Source organism: Gallus gallus, chromosome 1 (genome assembly GCF_016699485.2).
Source record: "Gallus gallus isolate bGalGal1 chromosome 1, bGalGal1.mat.broiler.GRCg7b, whole genome shotgun sequence".
Lineage (NCBI taxonomy): Eukaryota > Metazoa > Chordata > Aves > Galliformes > Phasianidae > Gallus > Gallus gallus.
In genome coordinates, this window is record NC_052532.1 from 55,003,707 (window position 1) to 55,020,174 (window position 16,468).

The following is a 16,468-nucleotide window of genomic DNA, read 5'->3' on the forward strand; positions in this document are numbered from 1 at the left end:
GTTAAATGGCTTTCAGATGGAGGAGTTGGCTGGAAGGAAGGAGACAAAGTGGTCTGTTGTTTCTGAGTGACTTTGCTAGACTTTCTCTTTTTTCTTTTAGAATGGTGCATTTCTATAGAAGATGACAGACGTTTTGACAGGTGCAATATGCTTTGAACTGTTGTGTCAGATAATTCTTTTGTCTTGGTTTTTCCCAGCAGAGTGGTACATCTCCTTAGGATGCTGATATGCATATTGTTTGCTTTTCATTTAGTGTGGTGAAGCCTTCCATCCTCCTTTTCTCTCTCCCTCTCTCACTTTTTTAATGGCCCTTTGCATATATGTAGCTAACCCAGATGGGAGGGCGGAGTGACCATGACTTACACCTCTCTCTCCAACCTTTTGATAGTGGCAACTGACAGTTATAACTCAGGAAATAATAATGATAATAGAGAAAGAGCTATCAAAGACACTCAGAAGCACGACTTCAAATAAAATCATGTTATAGTCTCATCTCTGGCTGCAACAAGCTATGAAAAAAAGACAGTTTCAGGACCGTTATTTCAAAAGAAAGATTTAGCTATGCTATCCTACAGGTTGGCCTACGTTAAAACAACTTGCATTTCCATCACATAATCAAAACCGGTTTGAGAGGAAAAGAACACCAAGTTAAAGTTTAACAAATTAAAAAATGTTTTATTTTATTCCTATTAAGGATGACCACTGTTAAACTGGTCATATGGAGAAGATGTTGGGATTTGCATATAATAGCATCCTTCTTTTTGTTTCTTTGCCTGCCTGCCTGTATGGGGGCTTAAATGGACTTTCTATTACCTTTGATGTTTTCCTTTTACATTTGGAGTCATCACTTCTTTTGGGTATGACTCTCATTCATTGTGACATGACTGACATCCATGTTACTGAAGGACAATTCAACTCGGAAAAATTTAAAGATCTTTTTTCATTTCTTTTGCAGTTTCTTCACGTGGCATGAACTCAATGAGGAACAGAGTTATAAAGGCTGCAAATCAAATAGATGAATGGTCAACACAATTATAAGTGTTACTGTTAACAGAGAAAGGTGGCTTGGAAAGCTTTACTTTATTAATCGTTCCAGAACATTTGAGAACTTGATTTGATTTGGTGTAAGCAATTAAAATATTTACGCCAGGATTTTTAAGAACTAGGGACTCACAGCTAAATGCCTTTAAGTGAAAGCTGGGTGACCTGATAACCTGATTTCTAAAATGGTAAGGACATATCAACTCAGGCATTTTCACAGACATCTGCTCCACAGAATGCCTTAGAGTTTCTTACTCTAATGTTTTCAGGCTATGTAGCAATTAAAAAACTATATGCTATAATGGCATCTAGTGGGTTATCTTGCATTTTAAAAAAAATGTACCTCTTCTGAAACAAATTTTATGGAAGCTTTTGACTGGTGATTATGATACCCTCAACAATGAATGGCTATATTTAGTTCTTTACTAGCAGATGCTGTAGTGCAGCAAAGTGTTCTACAGCAGATCTTAAGCATGTGAGATCAATGGGATATATAGCTAAAGTGTTGTTTGAAGTGCTGCCTGCTGCCATAGAAGGGTCCTAATGAATGTTATATTTGATTGTAAACATGTTTCTTTGCATCACTGATTTTTTCTGTATCTCCAGCTATTTTTTCAAGTAATTCTAGTTTGTATTTCAACTCTTTCTTTGGTTATTCACTCATGCAAACAAGATACCAAGTCTCTCAATTTTAAGTAGCTCTTCTGAACTGAAAACACAGTGTGTTTGCCTTCTATGTTCTCTTCTCAACCACTACCATTAGTCTTTAGTTGCAGATTTATCATGTATTGACTGCTATTTGTCTGAAACTCCTACAGTACAAAATATATTTGCAACACTGAAAAATTCAAAGCATATTTTTGTAGTTACACACCTCAGACAGCTGAAAACAGGTTATGACAAAGATTGTTGGACGGTCTGACTAAGAGGCCTACTCAGTGACACAGTCTCTTAGTATCTGTCAAGGAAAGATCTCATCTTAAGAGATTTGATGTCTTTCAGTGAAGAACCAAATGAAACTGCTGTTAAATTGTTTCAGACTCTTGCAAAACGGAGTACTTTTGAAGCTGGGAGAATTTTGCCAAGGGAATTGCAAGGCAAGACTTTCTTGGGATGATGCGCATCACATTTGGTTTTATGGTTTCTCTTTCACTGTTTGAAGAAATTTCATAGCTGAATAGGTTGAAGGGGAACCCACGCCTTTTTCACAGGAGTCCAGTGAAAGCACGGCAGAGTCCTTGTTATGGTCATCAGTGAGCTGGTTATTTATTACTTGATCAGTATCTGAAATTTCTATAGGGTTCTCTTTAAAAAAATAAAGATGGTTTCTCTTTTGATCAGGTCTAGTAGGAAAATATGCAAAGAGTTCTCACAGGCTGCTGATGTCTCAAAATATGGCCACTGTAACAATTCACAGGCTGTGCAAACGTCATGGTTGTCAAGTGTTCTGCTTGCCCTTGCCGTATAGACTTCATGGTTGTCACTGGAGATAGAGAGCTGTACCTCCTGTTCCAAAAGCATAGACTCCCACTGTCAAGATTGGTATCGTGTTGCGAGAATGGGGAGACTATGCAAATTAGATAACATAATGCTGCTCATGTGGGAGCTAATTCCCACGTTAATCCTGTGAGCGAATGAACAAGCCACTTGTAGGCTCCAAGCCTAGTTGAGACCAAGCAGTGTATTCCTGCCATAAGAAGAGGTGTGCCCACTCTCCAGATAATCTGGTGCCTGAGCGCTCAGTAAAATTCTACCTACCACCCAATGTCCCATTGCTATTGAAGGGCTAAGAGTGGAAGAATCTGTAAGGAATCCATTGATGAAAAGCTGATTAGAATCAACTGGAACTTTTTCCTCCAATTTGGCAAAAATTTGGATCGCACTTTTAACAGGACAGCCACACTGAACACATCTTTTCTCATGGGAATCTCTTCACCTGGCTGGCAGAATAATAGGCTTTATTAAAGTGACAGCACATGAGAAACCTTAATTTTTTTTTTCCAGTGGGCATTCAGGAACTGTTTCAGACCTATAGGGCAGGAAAAGTACCACTAATGAGTCTTCAGTAGGAGTAGTGCTTTGAACCAGCTCTGGAAACCTCAGTTAAGGAACAGGAAACAGCATCAGCATCATCATGATTCTGGACAACTTCATACTTTTTATTTAGGCTGATTAAAAATATTTTGTTCATCTTTTTCCTTTAACTTTTTATTTTTATTTTTGTGAAACCAGTGTGTTCTCCATCATCATACTGATTTTATTACTATTTTAAAATGTCCCAGTGATTTTTTTTTGTAAGTTCAAATTATTTTGTTTCATGTTTTCCTGTTCATCTTTATCTTATAAATTATATCATTGTCCAAGACACAAAACAAATTGGAAAGATGAAATATTGTGAAACATTTGATAATGTCAAAACAAAATCCATAATTGTATGGATGTCTCTGCAATAAACTTTTGTAATGCTGATTCCATGGGAAATATCAGCATAATTTATTGTAAGTCAGAAGAATACTGCATGCAGCCTGTTGCTTTTCTGACATGTTTTTCTTTTCAAGTTTCTTAGACTTGAATATGGTACAGAAAATCAATGAATAAGCAGTAGGTAGTTTATCTCACCAAGATTAATTTTTGTATATGTTGCTGAGCCAGTATTTCCTTCTTCTTGCTTGGCTGAGAAATGAAGTCAGTCACTTGGCAAGGGTTTCATCTTCCTGCTTGTAGTCTTAAGGGTGACCACTAGTGTCAGTAGGGTGAATGATAGGTAAATTAAATAAATAAAGTTACTTCTCTTGTATTTTCTCAGTGAATAACTGTCTGATATGAGATGTTCATTGAACACAGATCTGTGAAAAGGACTGGTGGATGGCAAGCTGCACCTAAGCCAGATGTGTGCCCTCACAGCCCAGAAAGCCAACCGTATCCTGGGCTGCATTAAAAGAAATGTGGCCAGCAGAGCAAGTGAGGTGATTTTGCTCCTCTGTGTTGGTGTGAGCTCACCTGGTGTACTGTGTCCACGTGTGGAGTCCTCAGTACAGGAGAGACATGGACTTGGAGTGCATCCAGAGTAGGGCCACAAATGGTCCTAGGGATGGAACACCTCCCCTGAGAGACAGGCTGAGAGAGCTGGGGCTGTTCAGCCTGGAGAAGTGAAGGCTCCAGAAAGACCTGAGAGTGGCCTTTCAGTATCTAAAGGGGGGCTGTAAGAAGGAAGAGGACAGGCTCTTTAGCAAGATCTGCTGTGTTCTTCAACCTAAGAAAAGAATGAGGAGTGGAAAGAGGTGAAGAGAGAAAGATCAAACAGTGATGGTGGTGTGGGGCTGGAATTGGTTCCATTATGTCATGAGCAGGTTTTGCTGGTTACCAGAAAAGTAGAAAGCACAGCTGAATAGAGAACAAAAGGATGTAGCAACCAGACTACAAAAATTGGGGATGAGAGGAGACATAACCAATAGGAGAGTTTGGCTTGTATGTCAGTCATATCAGTCTACAGAGATCAAGGATTTTTCATGGATCTTAGATGTCTCTACTTTTCAGGGAAGCTATTACAAGCACAGTCCTGAAGACCCCCTTGTTATTCTCATGAATATAGTCCCTGTGCGCAATGATAACACATACCTATTTCTTCTAAGGAGTATATATTTGTTTTCATTCTAGTTATGAGATGATAATGACAGGGCTCATAAAATGGAAACTGGTCTAGGAACACCTCCTTCTCCAAAAAAATTCTTAAGCACAAATCTACACTTCACGTTCTTAAGGCTCAGTGTTTTCCTTTGTACATATATGATAATGGTATTATGAGATATTTGTAACTGATATGAGATCTTGGTTAACTTTCACATGCCTACAGTGGTGAGTTACCTCCTTGACAGTAATATTGCATTCATCATGTTATGCTAAATTCAGACACAGATAGAATGTAAAGAGTTTCCTTAGATTTTGCCACTGTCTTACTCTCTCTATTAAGGGAAACTTCTTTAAATGTGTTATACAGCCCTGAGTTATATTTTGTGTTTTGCTGTCTTTGGCTTTTTTTTTTTTTTTTTTTTTTTTTTTTTTTTTTTGCTATCCACGCTGTGTGAGAAACCAAACTAATTATGACACTGTTGCATCTACAAACAGGAAAATTCCCTTAGTTAAGATAAACTGAGACATGGACAGACTTCATGTGTAACAGTCAAAGCTAGGACATCATCATCATCTACATTTGCTAAACAGTAGTTTCAATATCAGAACTTACAGAGGGATGTGCAACTTGAAGAATCAACACCTAAATGTTTAACTGCCTTTCTCTGTCACATCATTCCCTTGTCTTGGTGGTAAGATGAACAGTTCTAGAAGGAATGTAGATGAGATTAAATAGCATACAGCTTTTCAACATTCATTCTAGATGTCATGCAGTTTTCTGGATGCAGTACAGATGACAATATAGATCGTACACAAGCTTTAAAAATGTTTATTCAATAGTTCTCGTCTTGATAGATTTAAGGCATCTTTTCTCTACTGAGGTGAAGATTTCAGAAGATGAATTGTTTGACTTATGGCCAATTTAAAAGTATAAATATTACCATAAATTATTTTGGTACAAAAGAGGAATACCACTGATAATTGGTATTTCAATTTAGTTCTAATTTTGCTGATGGATGAATGTCGAAAACAGCTCTAGCTGAGTTTTTGTGCGTGTCAGCATATTAGTAAAAGGCTGATGTGGGTTTCCATAGTACCTACTGATTTGGTTATGATCAGGGTTGGATGCCCCAAAGCGATATCTCTATTGATATTTTAATCATATGGAGAGGAGAAAGGCAATCACAGATCTGTGTTCTCCATAGTTCCCAAAATCTTGAATATTTTTAAAACAGTTGATTTGAATAGAGCTTCTTAGTGAACTGGCTCTATTTGAGCAGGACTAGTTTTGTTTTTGAATGATATGGAAAAATGTTGCATAGTGTGCAGAATGTTGAAGCTTTTTTCACTGCCAGAGGCAGGTCCCTGGTTATACGTATAGATCTGATCCTGCACCACTGTCCAAATCAAATACAATAGGGATCATTCCAAAGGCTGTGCAGAAAGGCTCCCCAAAATGTAGTCAGCAAAGAGCACAAAGTTGTCAACTCAGAAACTGTACTGTAAACAGATTGATCGTATACCTATAATCTGACCACTCAGAAAAGAACAGACCAAAACAGATGGGATACTTCAGACTGCGAAAAGCATCCCTGTTCCTGGCAGAGCACAGTGCCAGCACAGCATCATTGCCTGAAGTTTTGGCTAGAGCATGGTCTTGACTGCCTCTGAAGTCAAAGATCTCAAGGTCTGCAAAATTTGGAAACTTATGTTTTCCCCCCATATGCATTGTGTGCACTAAGAAGTGAGATACATATTTGCTTTGTGTTTATTTCATGGCATAGGAAAATAGAAAATGTGTATGTGTGTAACTTGGCCTTAGAACGATAATGATTTGATGGCTGTGTGAACAGGTTTCTCGTGTCACACTATAAAGAATTCAGCTTTCCTGAAGTATTTTCTTGACTTTTGGTCAATATGAATATCAAAATTCTTGATGAATCTGTGTTTTGTGCTGCATTTAAAGGAGTGGCTCCAAAAGTAATGCCTCCTATTTTATGATCTTGACCCATGATATCAGAGGCAGATGTTGATAGTATGGCAGTAGAGGCTGAACCTTCCCACAAATATTCCACCACATTTTGTTGCTGTGTGACAGATGGCAGCAGAGGGGCAGTCTGACAGAGTAGTATCTAACTTGGAAATGCATATGAAGCAAAGGTGTGTCACTGAATTCCTCTATGTGGAAAAAAATGGCACCTATTAACATTCATCAAAGCTTGCTGAATGTTTCTGGAGACCAAACAGTGGCTATCTGCACAGTGAAGCAGTGGTTGGTGTTTCAGCAGTGATGTCAGTGTCCTACTACACCCACTGCGTAGTCCAGATTCGGTGCCTTCTCATTTCCATCTTTTTGGGCCAATGAAAGATGGACTGTATGGGCAACATTTTCCTAGGAATGATGCTGTCATAGCAACTCTGAAGCAGTGGGTCACCTCCACTGGTGCAGATTATTACAAGCATGGTATGCAGGCTCTTGTTCATTGCTGGCAAAAGTGTCTAGCTAATGATGATGACTATATAGAAAAATAGCATTCTGTAGCTGAGAAATTTTTCTATCAAATAGTGTTATTGTGCTCTTTGTATCTCTCATAATTTCTGTGGAAATAAATAGGAGACATTCCTTTCAGAGCAACCTACATAACTCATGTGTAGGCACCCAAGTGTAAAGTTGGTACAAGCTTTGCTCTATTTCTCATATAAATGAATGTAAATCACATGATTTTTTTTTTCTACGCTCATTTATATTGGATCAAATTCAGTGCAGAAGAAGCTAGATGAGGAAATAAGGAAACATGGGACAGTTGGGGCTCCCTGTCATTTTCAACTGCACTGTTACTGAATAGATCAGTAATCAGGGAGTAACCCTTGCCAAAATTGATATGGATTTTGAAAGCTGAAGACCAAGCTTCTTTGCAGTTATTTTTCTGTGTAACTTTATTTGAACTTGTTAGCTTCAAAATTACTTCCCTATCAGAAAAGCAACTGATATCATTATTTTAAAGTGTCATGGCTTGTGAGTCATAGGATATTTTCTAAGGCTATTTTACATTGTGTGCAATGATAATAATGAGAATGCTTTGTTTTAGATGAACTAAAAATTTTAATAGATAAAGAAAATGGACTCAGTCTGTTTATTGAGAATGAGAAGTTATTTTCTTCCTAGTTTCTTATTACTTTACTGCTTTAATTCCTGGCAGTATTGCACTGATGTTAAGCACTGGTCCCCAGCACCGAGTGGCAATTTATCATCTTTCTTGGCAGGCTTCCTACTTCGTCCTGCACCTGCCTCCTTGAAAGAAAACAAGACATCAGATACTTATTCAAATAATGCAGTAGCTGATCAGCAGAGTATCTACACAATGGTAAGTTATCCATGATAAAAGGACAACTTTTTCATGCATTATATGTGACATATGTGTCCTTTCTCTTAAGATTTATGACATTCATGACGGTTAGTATTGTTACTATAATCAAATCTTTTACAGCCTAGCTGCAGAGGTTCAAAGTATTGTCAATAGACTTCTATATAAGAGTCAATCAAGCAATTTCATAAATGCTTTGAAACACCTGCACTCTCCTCAGAAGTGTAAAAATAGCAATATCATGGTCTCATCTTTTAAGTCACGAGGCTACTATGTCTCAGTAATTCCTTACTGGCAAGCAAAGTGAAAGAAGTGATCAAAACTGTGTGATCAAAACACAAAAAGTGATCATTTATATAATGCATATACATCTGCTACATACACATGTGGGTGGGTATATTTGTACGTGTATTCACACCCACCTATTTTGTGTACGCATGTGTATATTTAAAGGCTTTCTGAATAATAATAATAATAATAGCCTTAACTCAGAAATACAGAAGAAACCAAAGAAAGGCTTTATCTGCAAGTGAGAGCATGAACAGAACAGTTGGAAATGCTCACGAAAAGGATATATAAAATCTTATTCACAAATATGAAAAGGAAGTTCATGTGTTTTACCAGGAATTTGCATTTTACAAGCCTCACTGGAGGCAAAGTGCTTAACTGCTAGGAAGTAGGGTGCTGTATGCTTGCTGCAATGGGAGGTGGGTCCGTCAGTTGAGGCATTAGCGTGTGGTATTGAAACACACGGGCACCAGTCAGCTTCTTGTGTTGGATCCAAAGCATTTATAATGTTAAAACAGTTCAGCTGCATATGATGGCATGGTGATCAATGAAGCCAAGTTATGTTGCACCAAGGAATACTGTGTTATCCGTGATTATTATAACAACCTATACCAACAAGCCACCATGTTGGGAGTTGTATTAAAAACAGAGAAAGGAAAAAAATAGGGGAGGGGGGGAGGGAGGGGGAGCAGGCATTTCCTGCTTGAGAACTGCCAGTTTAATAAGGAAAAAGAAATGGGGGAAAAGGGAAGTACAAATGTTCAGTGAGAATGGAGCAATTAAGCAAAGAGGGACAAAAATATGTGGTACGAATACAGAAGTTTTTGAGTCTTTTAAATATCTCACTACAAACAAATGCAAAGAAGAAAATGAAATAAAAAGTCGACCTCAGAAAATTATCCCTTTCCCATACATTCGTCAGAAGGGGAGAGATGTGTGGAACCTCAGGGAAGAATTCCGATGATGATCAGAGGGCTGGAGCACCTCTCCTATGAAGAAAGGTTGAGTGAACTGGGCTTGTTTAGCTTGGAGAAGAGAAGGCTCTGGGGAGACCTCATTGCGGCCTTCCAGTACTTGAAAGGAGCATGTAAACAAGAGGGGAATGGCTCTTTACGAGGGTGGATAGTGATAGGACAAGGGGGAACGGTCTCAAACTGAGACAGGGGAGGTTTAGGTTAGATATTAGGAGGAAGATTTTCACTCAGAGGGTGGGATGCACTGGAACAGGTTGCCCAAGGAGGTTGTGGATGCTCCATCCCTGGAAGCATTCATGGCCAGGCTGGATGTGGCTCTGGGCAGCCTGGTCTGGTGGTTGGCAATCCTGCACATAGCAGGGGGGTTGAAACTGATGGTCATTGTGTTCCTTTTCAACCCAGGCCATTCTATGATTCTCTGAAGTCATAGCTACATGGAGTAGTGCAGGAACATTACACAGGGAAGGGATCCTGTGTAGAGCTGCTCAAATCATTAGAAGACAAAGTGTTTCTTTCAGATGCCCACCTCAAATAAGGAGCTTGCATAGAAATCTCCACTACAGGCAAATGCCATAAGGTTAGGGAAAGGCCCCTCTCTTTTTCTCATCAGAGCTCAAGTTGTGTGTAAAACTTTTGAAGGCACAGAGGGATTATCATCAGGACAGCAAAATATTTTTAGGTAAGCTGTTTATTTAAAGCTCATGTCATAGAAGATTTTAGCTCAGAACTTCACATATGCCTACTGAAATACCATCTGAAAGAGCTGTTTGATCCAAAGGCATAATCTGGTGTCTGTCTCCTCTGAAATAGTTGTTACACTAATATGCTGGTTATGAATTTACATTTGTTCATAACCCAGTCTTCAGCTTCAGTCCTGGTTTGTTTTCTGCCCATGCAAAGGTAAGATTTGCTAGTTGTCTGCAACACTAATTCTGCAGGTATTGCAGAAAGGGATTTCTGATTTGTCCCAGGCTACTGATCATTAGAAATATTTGCTGCCTCCTAAAGAACCTCGGAATGACAGGAAAGGCTCAGGTTGGGTAGTAGAAAAAGGTTCTTCACTGAGAGGGTGGTCAATCACTGGAACAGGCTCCCCAAGGCAGTGATCCATGATCACTCAGCTCCTGGAGTTCAAGAAGCTCTCAAAACACTTTCAGGAACATTGTTTAAATTTTGGGTGGTCTCGTGTGGAGCCAGAAGTTGGACTTGATGGACCTTATGGGTTTCTTCCAGTTTGGGATATTCTGAAATTCTGTGATTCTGTGACCTGCAGGTCTGGTTTGGCATTTATCCCCAGAATTAGGATAGGGCAATGGAATATTTGGCAGGCTTCTTGAAAGACTTTCTCACATGGTAGTGCTTTCTGTGTTGTAAACAGCTGTGTTGAAAGGCTGCTGGATGATTTTCCTGCCGTAGTAGTATGGTGATCTTTGCTGCTGGGCTACTGAACATGAGCTTTTTTATTGCTACTCAGTTTTGAATAGTCAATTGATTTTCATTCTCTCAGACTGAGAAGGTGAATTTTGCTGTGTTCATGTGACCTTACTGTTTGACAGCAGCCACCCTTCCTGTCAGGTGTGCGGAAAAGAGGGTGAAAACTGAAGCACACTAGTCTCTATAGCACTGCTCTTATCTTGCAATTGCCCTTTAAAAAGAGCCAGGGCTCTGTTAACTCCTGGAAGCTGACAGGTAGTATTGATAGAATGCTTAAACTGTCCTACCAAAGTTCATAGGTCTCCTGGATGGTAATAGCTTATTTTTCTCCTCTTGCTCTAGCACTGCTGCAGCTCAGTTGTGATGGGCAATGTGTGGTAGCAACATGTCATCCCCACTATTCTCCAGTCCTCACAGCATGACCAAGATCTGAGCTGCTGATGCTCAGCTCCTCTGCGCAGTGTGCAATTGGGGTTGACCTGGGGAATTGGTCCTAGCTGTAGGACCTCATCATTTAGAAGAGCAAAACTACTAGAATTTTTTTCTTCTTTTTTTTTCTTCCCTTCCCTCCCCCCCCCCCTCCTCCCCTTCTCATGCTGTATATATGAATATTTTCTTTGACTTCTCAGGTTTCCTTACATGTTTGGGTGTCCTAATTTTCTTAATATGCCCTCATGTGCAACTGCTTAGTAAATACCAGCCTTAATGCTTGTGACATAGGAGCTTCGTTCAGTAGCAACAAAGGCAGAATAAACGCATAAGGCTCCATGTATCTGGTTGCTTGGGCAAGTTGCCTTACTTAGCAAATGCAAAGATATTAAATTTCTATTCAGATGATTAAAAAAGAGCTTCTTCATGTTTTACTGCATGACCTGCTCTGTTTACAGTGCATTAGGCGTTTACTATAGTGATAGAGAAATGGCACATTCTCTGCTCTCTTTTCTTTCATAACAGATATTTCTTCAGAAGGACATGCCAATCACCTTTGTCTCCAACAACATCTAAAACACATTTAAAAATACATATATGCTAGTCTTTATTTTGGAGATGTGTTTTCTAAAGGTAACAGCTAGTGTCAGGTTTCTCAACTGCTCCTTCTAGTTCTTGTTTTCAATTGAAATGGTGTGCTGTGTCAGCAGAACCCACAACACACTGCCACGCTCTCCTTTGTTTTGTGGTCATTTGACACATAAAACTAGCAGCTGCTCTTAAAGGACCCTGCAAATTGGCTGCATTAAAGATACAAAACACGAAGGCGTTCTTTTTCATGACGGTGGGAAGCTTTCTTAACTGCATGTAATTCAGGGCTAAACCTCTGCTAGCACAATTAAAAGAAGAGTGAAATAAGAGTGTGTTTTACATACAACAGAATGGCTAACACTGAGAAGATGGGGTGAGATGGGATGAGAATTGGCTGAGGAGGGGTTATAGGCTCAGTTCTTCTAGCAATTATCTTGACATGTGAGCCACAGCTGTGTGCACTTTTTGAATCTAAGAGACAATGTCCTGGGCCTGCTGTCACTACAGATGTTTGTGTTGTGTCAGCTCGTATTCCTGAGTGCCACCGGTGTGAGAACCTTTGGGTAGAGCTCAGTGGTGCTGAAAGCAGTTTTACATTGCTTGGGGCACTCCTGTTTTACAGTGAAGTTACACAGATAGTGCTCTGTTGCTGGAATCACAGGCGAGTCCACTAACAAGTGGGAAAGAGGCTTAAAGTAATGGCCCTTCCTTGAGTAGTTACAAATCAATTTGAAAGTTTTGATAAATATTATGGATTTTGAGCAGAAATGGAAGAATTTAGAGCATGCATGAATACATTATATTATACACTGCTGTTAGAAACTCCTCCCAGCCCCAGTATTGAAGCCTAAGGAAGATGAAAGCCTCATTCTGTTTGTTTAAATATATTACAAACCCACTGTAAACAAATTTTTCCTACCTTGCTGTATTTTCTCTTTCTGGAGATGGTATTTTATCATAGACCTATAACTTAGATAAATATTTACTGTTCTACTGTTTTTGCTGGAAGCAAGAGAACTTGAGAGGTTTAGTTCCTCTGGCTTCCTGAGAATGGTGTGAAACATTTATCTCTCATCAAAAGCACATAAAGGAGTTTGTTAAGTTGTAGTAAGAGGTTTTTGTCAACCTGACATTCAGTTTGGCTCTGTCATACAAATTATGCTAATCATACCACGTTCAACAGGAGAATGTTTGCCAAAGTTCTGTTTCATGAGTGGAGCTTGCAAGTAATAGGCAAAGCCAGAATGGTCTTACAAAGGAAATTATATTTGCAAGGGAATTAGGAAAAATGATTGATAGTCCACTTCTGAGATATCAGTAAAACATCTCTGCTGTTACTACAGCAGCATGTTGTATGAACCCAGATAAGACAGGAGGAATATATATAGCTGAGTAGAACACAGAAGGACTAAAATTGTTTATCTGCTGGGTGAGGAAAAATAGTGGGTTCTAGAGCTATCGTAACTTCCACTCAAAGGTGTGAACGTAGACTAAAAAAAATTCTGTGAGAAGTTTCAGGCACTGAAGAACTGAAACAAGAAGAGACCAGGTAAACTGTAAGTAGGCCCAGATCCACCAATTCATCAGAACTCTATCAAATATGACAAGTGACCTGATATTGTTAAACACGCTGAGGAGAGTTTATGACTTAGTCTGACCATCACGTACATATAAGGTGAGAATCAGTGATGTGAGAACCACATGTTTGATCTGGACTCTGAAAACAGCTACTTGCTTGTCTTCTACAGAGATCTGAGAGGGTCTTGACTTCCTGTCCCAAACGGACCTGCAAATCAGTTTTTAAAGCTCAAGTGATCCCTGAAAATGTCATTTCAGTTGTATGTTGAGATACAGAAATGGCAAGTCCTAGCTGCTTTTTTTGGCTAGGTGAAGCTTAGTGATGTTTCTCAGTGATACACCTCCAAAATGAGTGAGCAACTGCAGGCTTAACCTCCTCCAGAAGAGACAGAAATCACCACAAGTTTATACTTTGTCTTCAGTGACCTTTTATCTGACCATTTGTACTATCTAGCAAACGATATACAAAGGAAATGGTTCATACAAATGAATACACATTTAAAAATGTAGGTTGGCTTTGATGCACTAATAGTCGAAGTGACAATGCTGATTGTGAGAAAGATATTCAACTGGAATGACAACATTTTAAGTATTTGCAAATCTAAAAATATTTGATGAAAACATTTGTGACTAGCTTTGAGTAATTTATAGATTGAGTACATTCACAGTCTGTCCACAGTGATTCACATAAAGATAAAGATGAAATTCATCAAATACATTGCTAGCTACACATTATTCTTTCTCTGACTCTAAACAAGCCCACCCATTGCTTACTGCTTTTATTTAATAAAGGAAAAAAAAGTAGGAGCCCTCCGGTGGTCAAAATATACTCCAGCTAACTCATGTTCCCTTTATTGCTCAGCAATTTAGCTGAATAAAACTTTCCAGATCATTCCCAGTGTAGCTGCTCGCAGACTCGTTGCTGGCCAGAGCAACCTGTGTAATGGAATCTTCAGACTGAGCGTCCTCACGTGTAGTGCAATGTGACTGCATAGCACAGTCTTGTAAACATCAGGAAGGAAGCAGTACTCATGTGCACTACATGTCTCACTTTACCATACTAATACCAGCATCACAGATTTTGTTCTTTACAGTAAGATGGTACTGGGTCTAATGTAGCCTTGAGCATCCCTTCTTTACCAGGAGATAACTACAAGATTCAGTGTGCTACAGAGGGTAAATTACTTTTCATTGCTCTTTTGTTTGCAGCCTACTGGAATAAAATTTCCTAATACCCTCAGGAATGCTTTATCTACTCCTGAAACGTATTGCAAAAAGCATTTGGGAATAAAATTATCTGAATCTTCTTTGGTTAATGACTGCTGTTTGCTCTACTAGTTACCAGATAAGTAGGAAGTAGAGCAGGTAAAGTTTAGTCTTCAAAGTACTCCTTGCTGCCTGCTTTTCTTTCCCTTGAAGAAGAGAGAAGAAGAGACATGAATGGGTTTTCCAGATCTGGCAATTCCTCTAGGTAATAAAGTGACTCTCTTAAAGCCCCTCATGAAAAGATGTATTTTCCTTTCAGCCAATTTCCTATCTTCATACTAAGAAGATCACCCTGCTGGGGAAGTTCAACTTCTCATCTTTCAAGCCAGGGGATGTTCTTTTTGCTATAACAGTAAATAAAAGTTAACTCCATAAGGTTATTAAACAAAGAGAAATTAATGTTATAGTTATTACATCACTTTGAAATGTCATTGTCCATTCAACACAGCTTTCTTTCCTAATGCAGGCAGCAGATTGGTGTGGTTTATCCTAATATAGTACTGATATTCTTTCTATATGCATACCTTGCCTTATTGCTCGCTGGCATTAAAAGCAGAATAACTCTTTGTGTTTGTGACAAGTTTTGCCCACCTGTTGCTGTTTTTCCAAAACAGAGTGCAATCTCTGCTTTTGTTGCTCCAAGTGTCAACCACCTGCCTTCTCTTGGACAAAAGCAGGGACAAGGGTTGTGGATAAAAGACTCTGATGCCCCCTGTGCACCTGGAGACACTCTGATGACAGCACATGTGGGCTTTTGGCTGGGGGTTGTCTTTGAAGACCTAGAGGTTGTACCAAGGCTTGTTAGCTGTTAAACTGTCCTCTTCAAGGATAAAAAAAGCCATTGTTTTTGTCAACCGTGTAGTTTTCCTTTTGCTTTGCTGAAGTTTTGTAATGAATTTGGCTGCAGGAGGAACATTTGACTGTTTAACAGAAGAATACACTGTTGTAGGAATGGGGACAGAAGTAGGAGCATGAGAGCTTCCTCTGGGTAACATATATTTCTTAATGTGAAGCTGTTCAAATTACTCTATTCCAACTGACTGCTTAGCAGGGGCTGTCTGGATAAGAAATGTGATCCCGTTTGTCACAGAGTCTGTCAATGTGTGAATGGAACTGCTAAACTGATTTACAGTGTTTTAGCACAGCTACTCCTGGACATGCGAGGTTAGAGTTACAAAACAATTAGTGTGAAGACATCAGGGGTATTTTATTTATGAAAGGTCTACTCATGTTCTGTAATTGGGCCGACCTAGCCACAATTATTTATGAGCTGCATTTAACAAATAATATTCTCAAGGAGTTAATTACAGTAAGCAGTGAGAAAGGAAATCCTAAACCATAAAAGTTTCACAGCTACAACAGTGTAACTTCCATCAATGCAACATTCAAAGGTACTTCCATCACGAATTTTTTTATATTCTTCCTACTTCTTCCATAGGACATGGAAGGATCACATGCAGAGCCGATGACACTCCTCAGAGTAGATGCAGAGGAAAACAGGTGCAAGATCTTAGCCCATCAAAATCTGGGAAGCAGAATGAATAGGCTCAAAGCCCTACTAAAGGTGATTTAAATTAACCTATTCTCTCTTGCTTTGCTGTGGAGCAAGAAGGTGTGCATGTGCAGTGCTGAAGTCCAGCAAATACACTGCTCATATTATCTCAAACTTTACAGATGGTCTTTATACCTTTCTTATTCTTTGGGAAGTTTTGTTTGAATTAAGACCAATTAGTCAACTATTATCTGAATACCAGCTTCTCTAAGGTGCCCCAGCAGAGGACCACAATGCAGATTACCATTTTATTCTCCTGAAATGTACAATTTATTTTGCAGATGATGGCATTTGCTGCTGTTTATGCATATAGCATATAA

At 39.1% G+C, this 16,468-nt stretch overlaps 1 long non-coding RNA gene across 1 annotated transcript in view; it reads left to right on the forward strand.

The window, feature by feature from the left end:
* Positions 1-16,468, forward strand: part of LOC121109114 — a 129,838-nt gene that overhangs the window by 111,497 nt on the left and 1,873 nt on the right. The window contains exons 3-4 of the long non-coding RNA XR_005844033.2: positions 7,872-8,036; positions 16,035-16,160. This is a non-coding gene — a long non-coding RNA (uncharacterized LOC121109114). The remainder of the gene's footprint in view (positions 1-7,871; positions 8,037-16,034; positions 16,161-16,468) is intronic.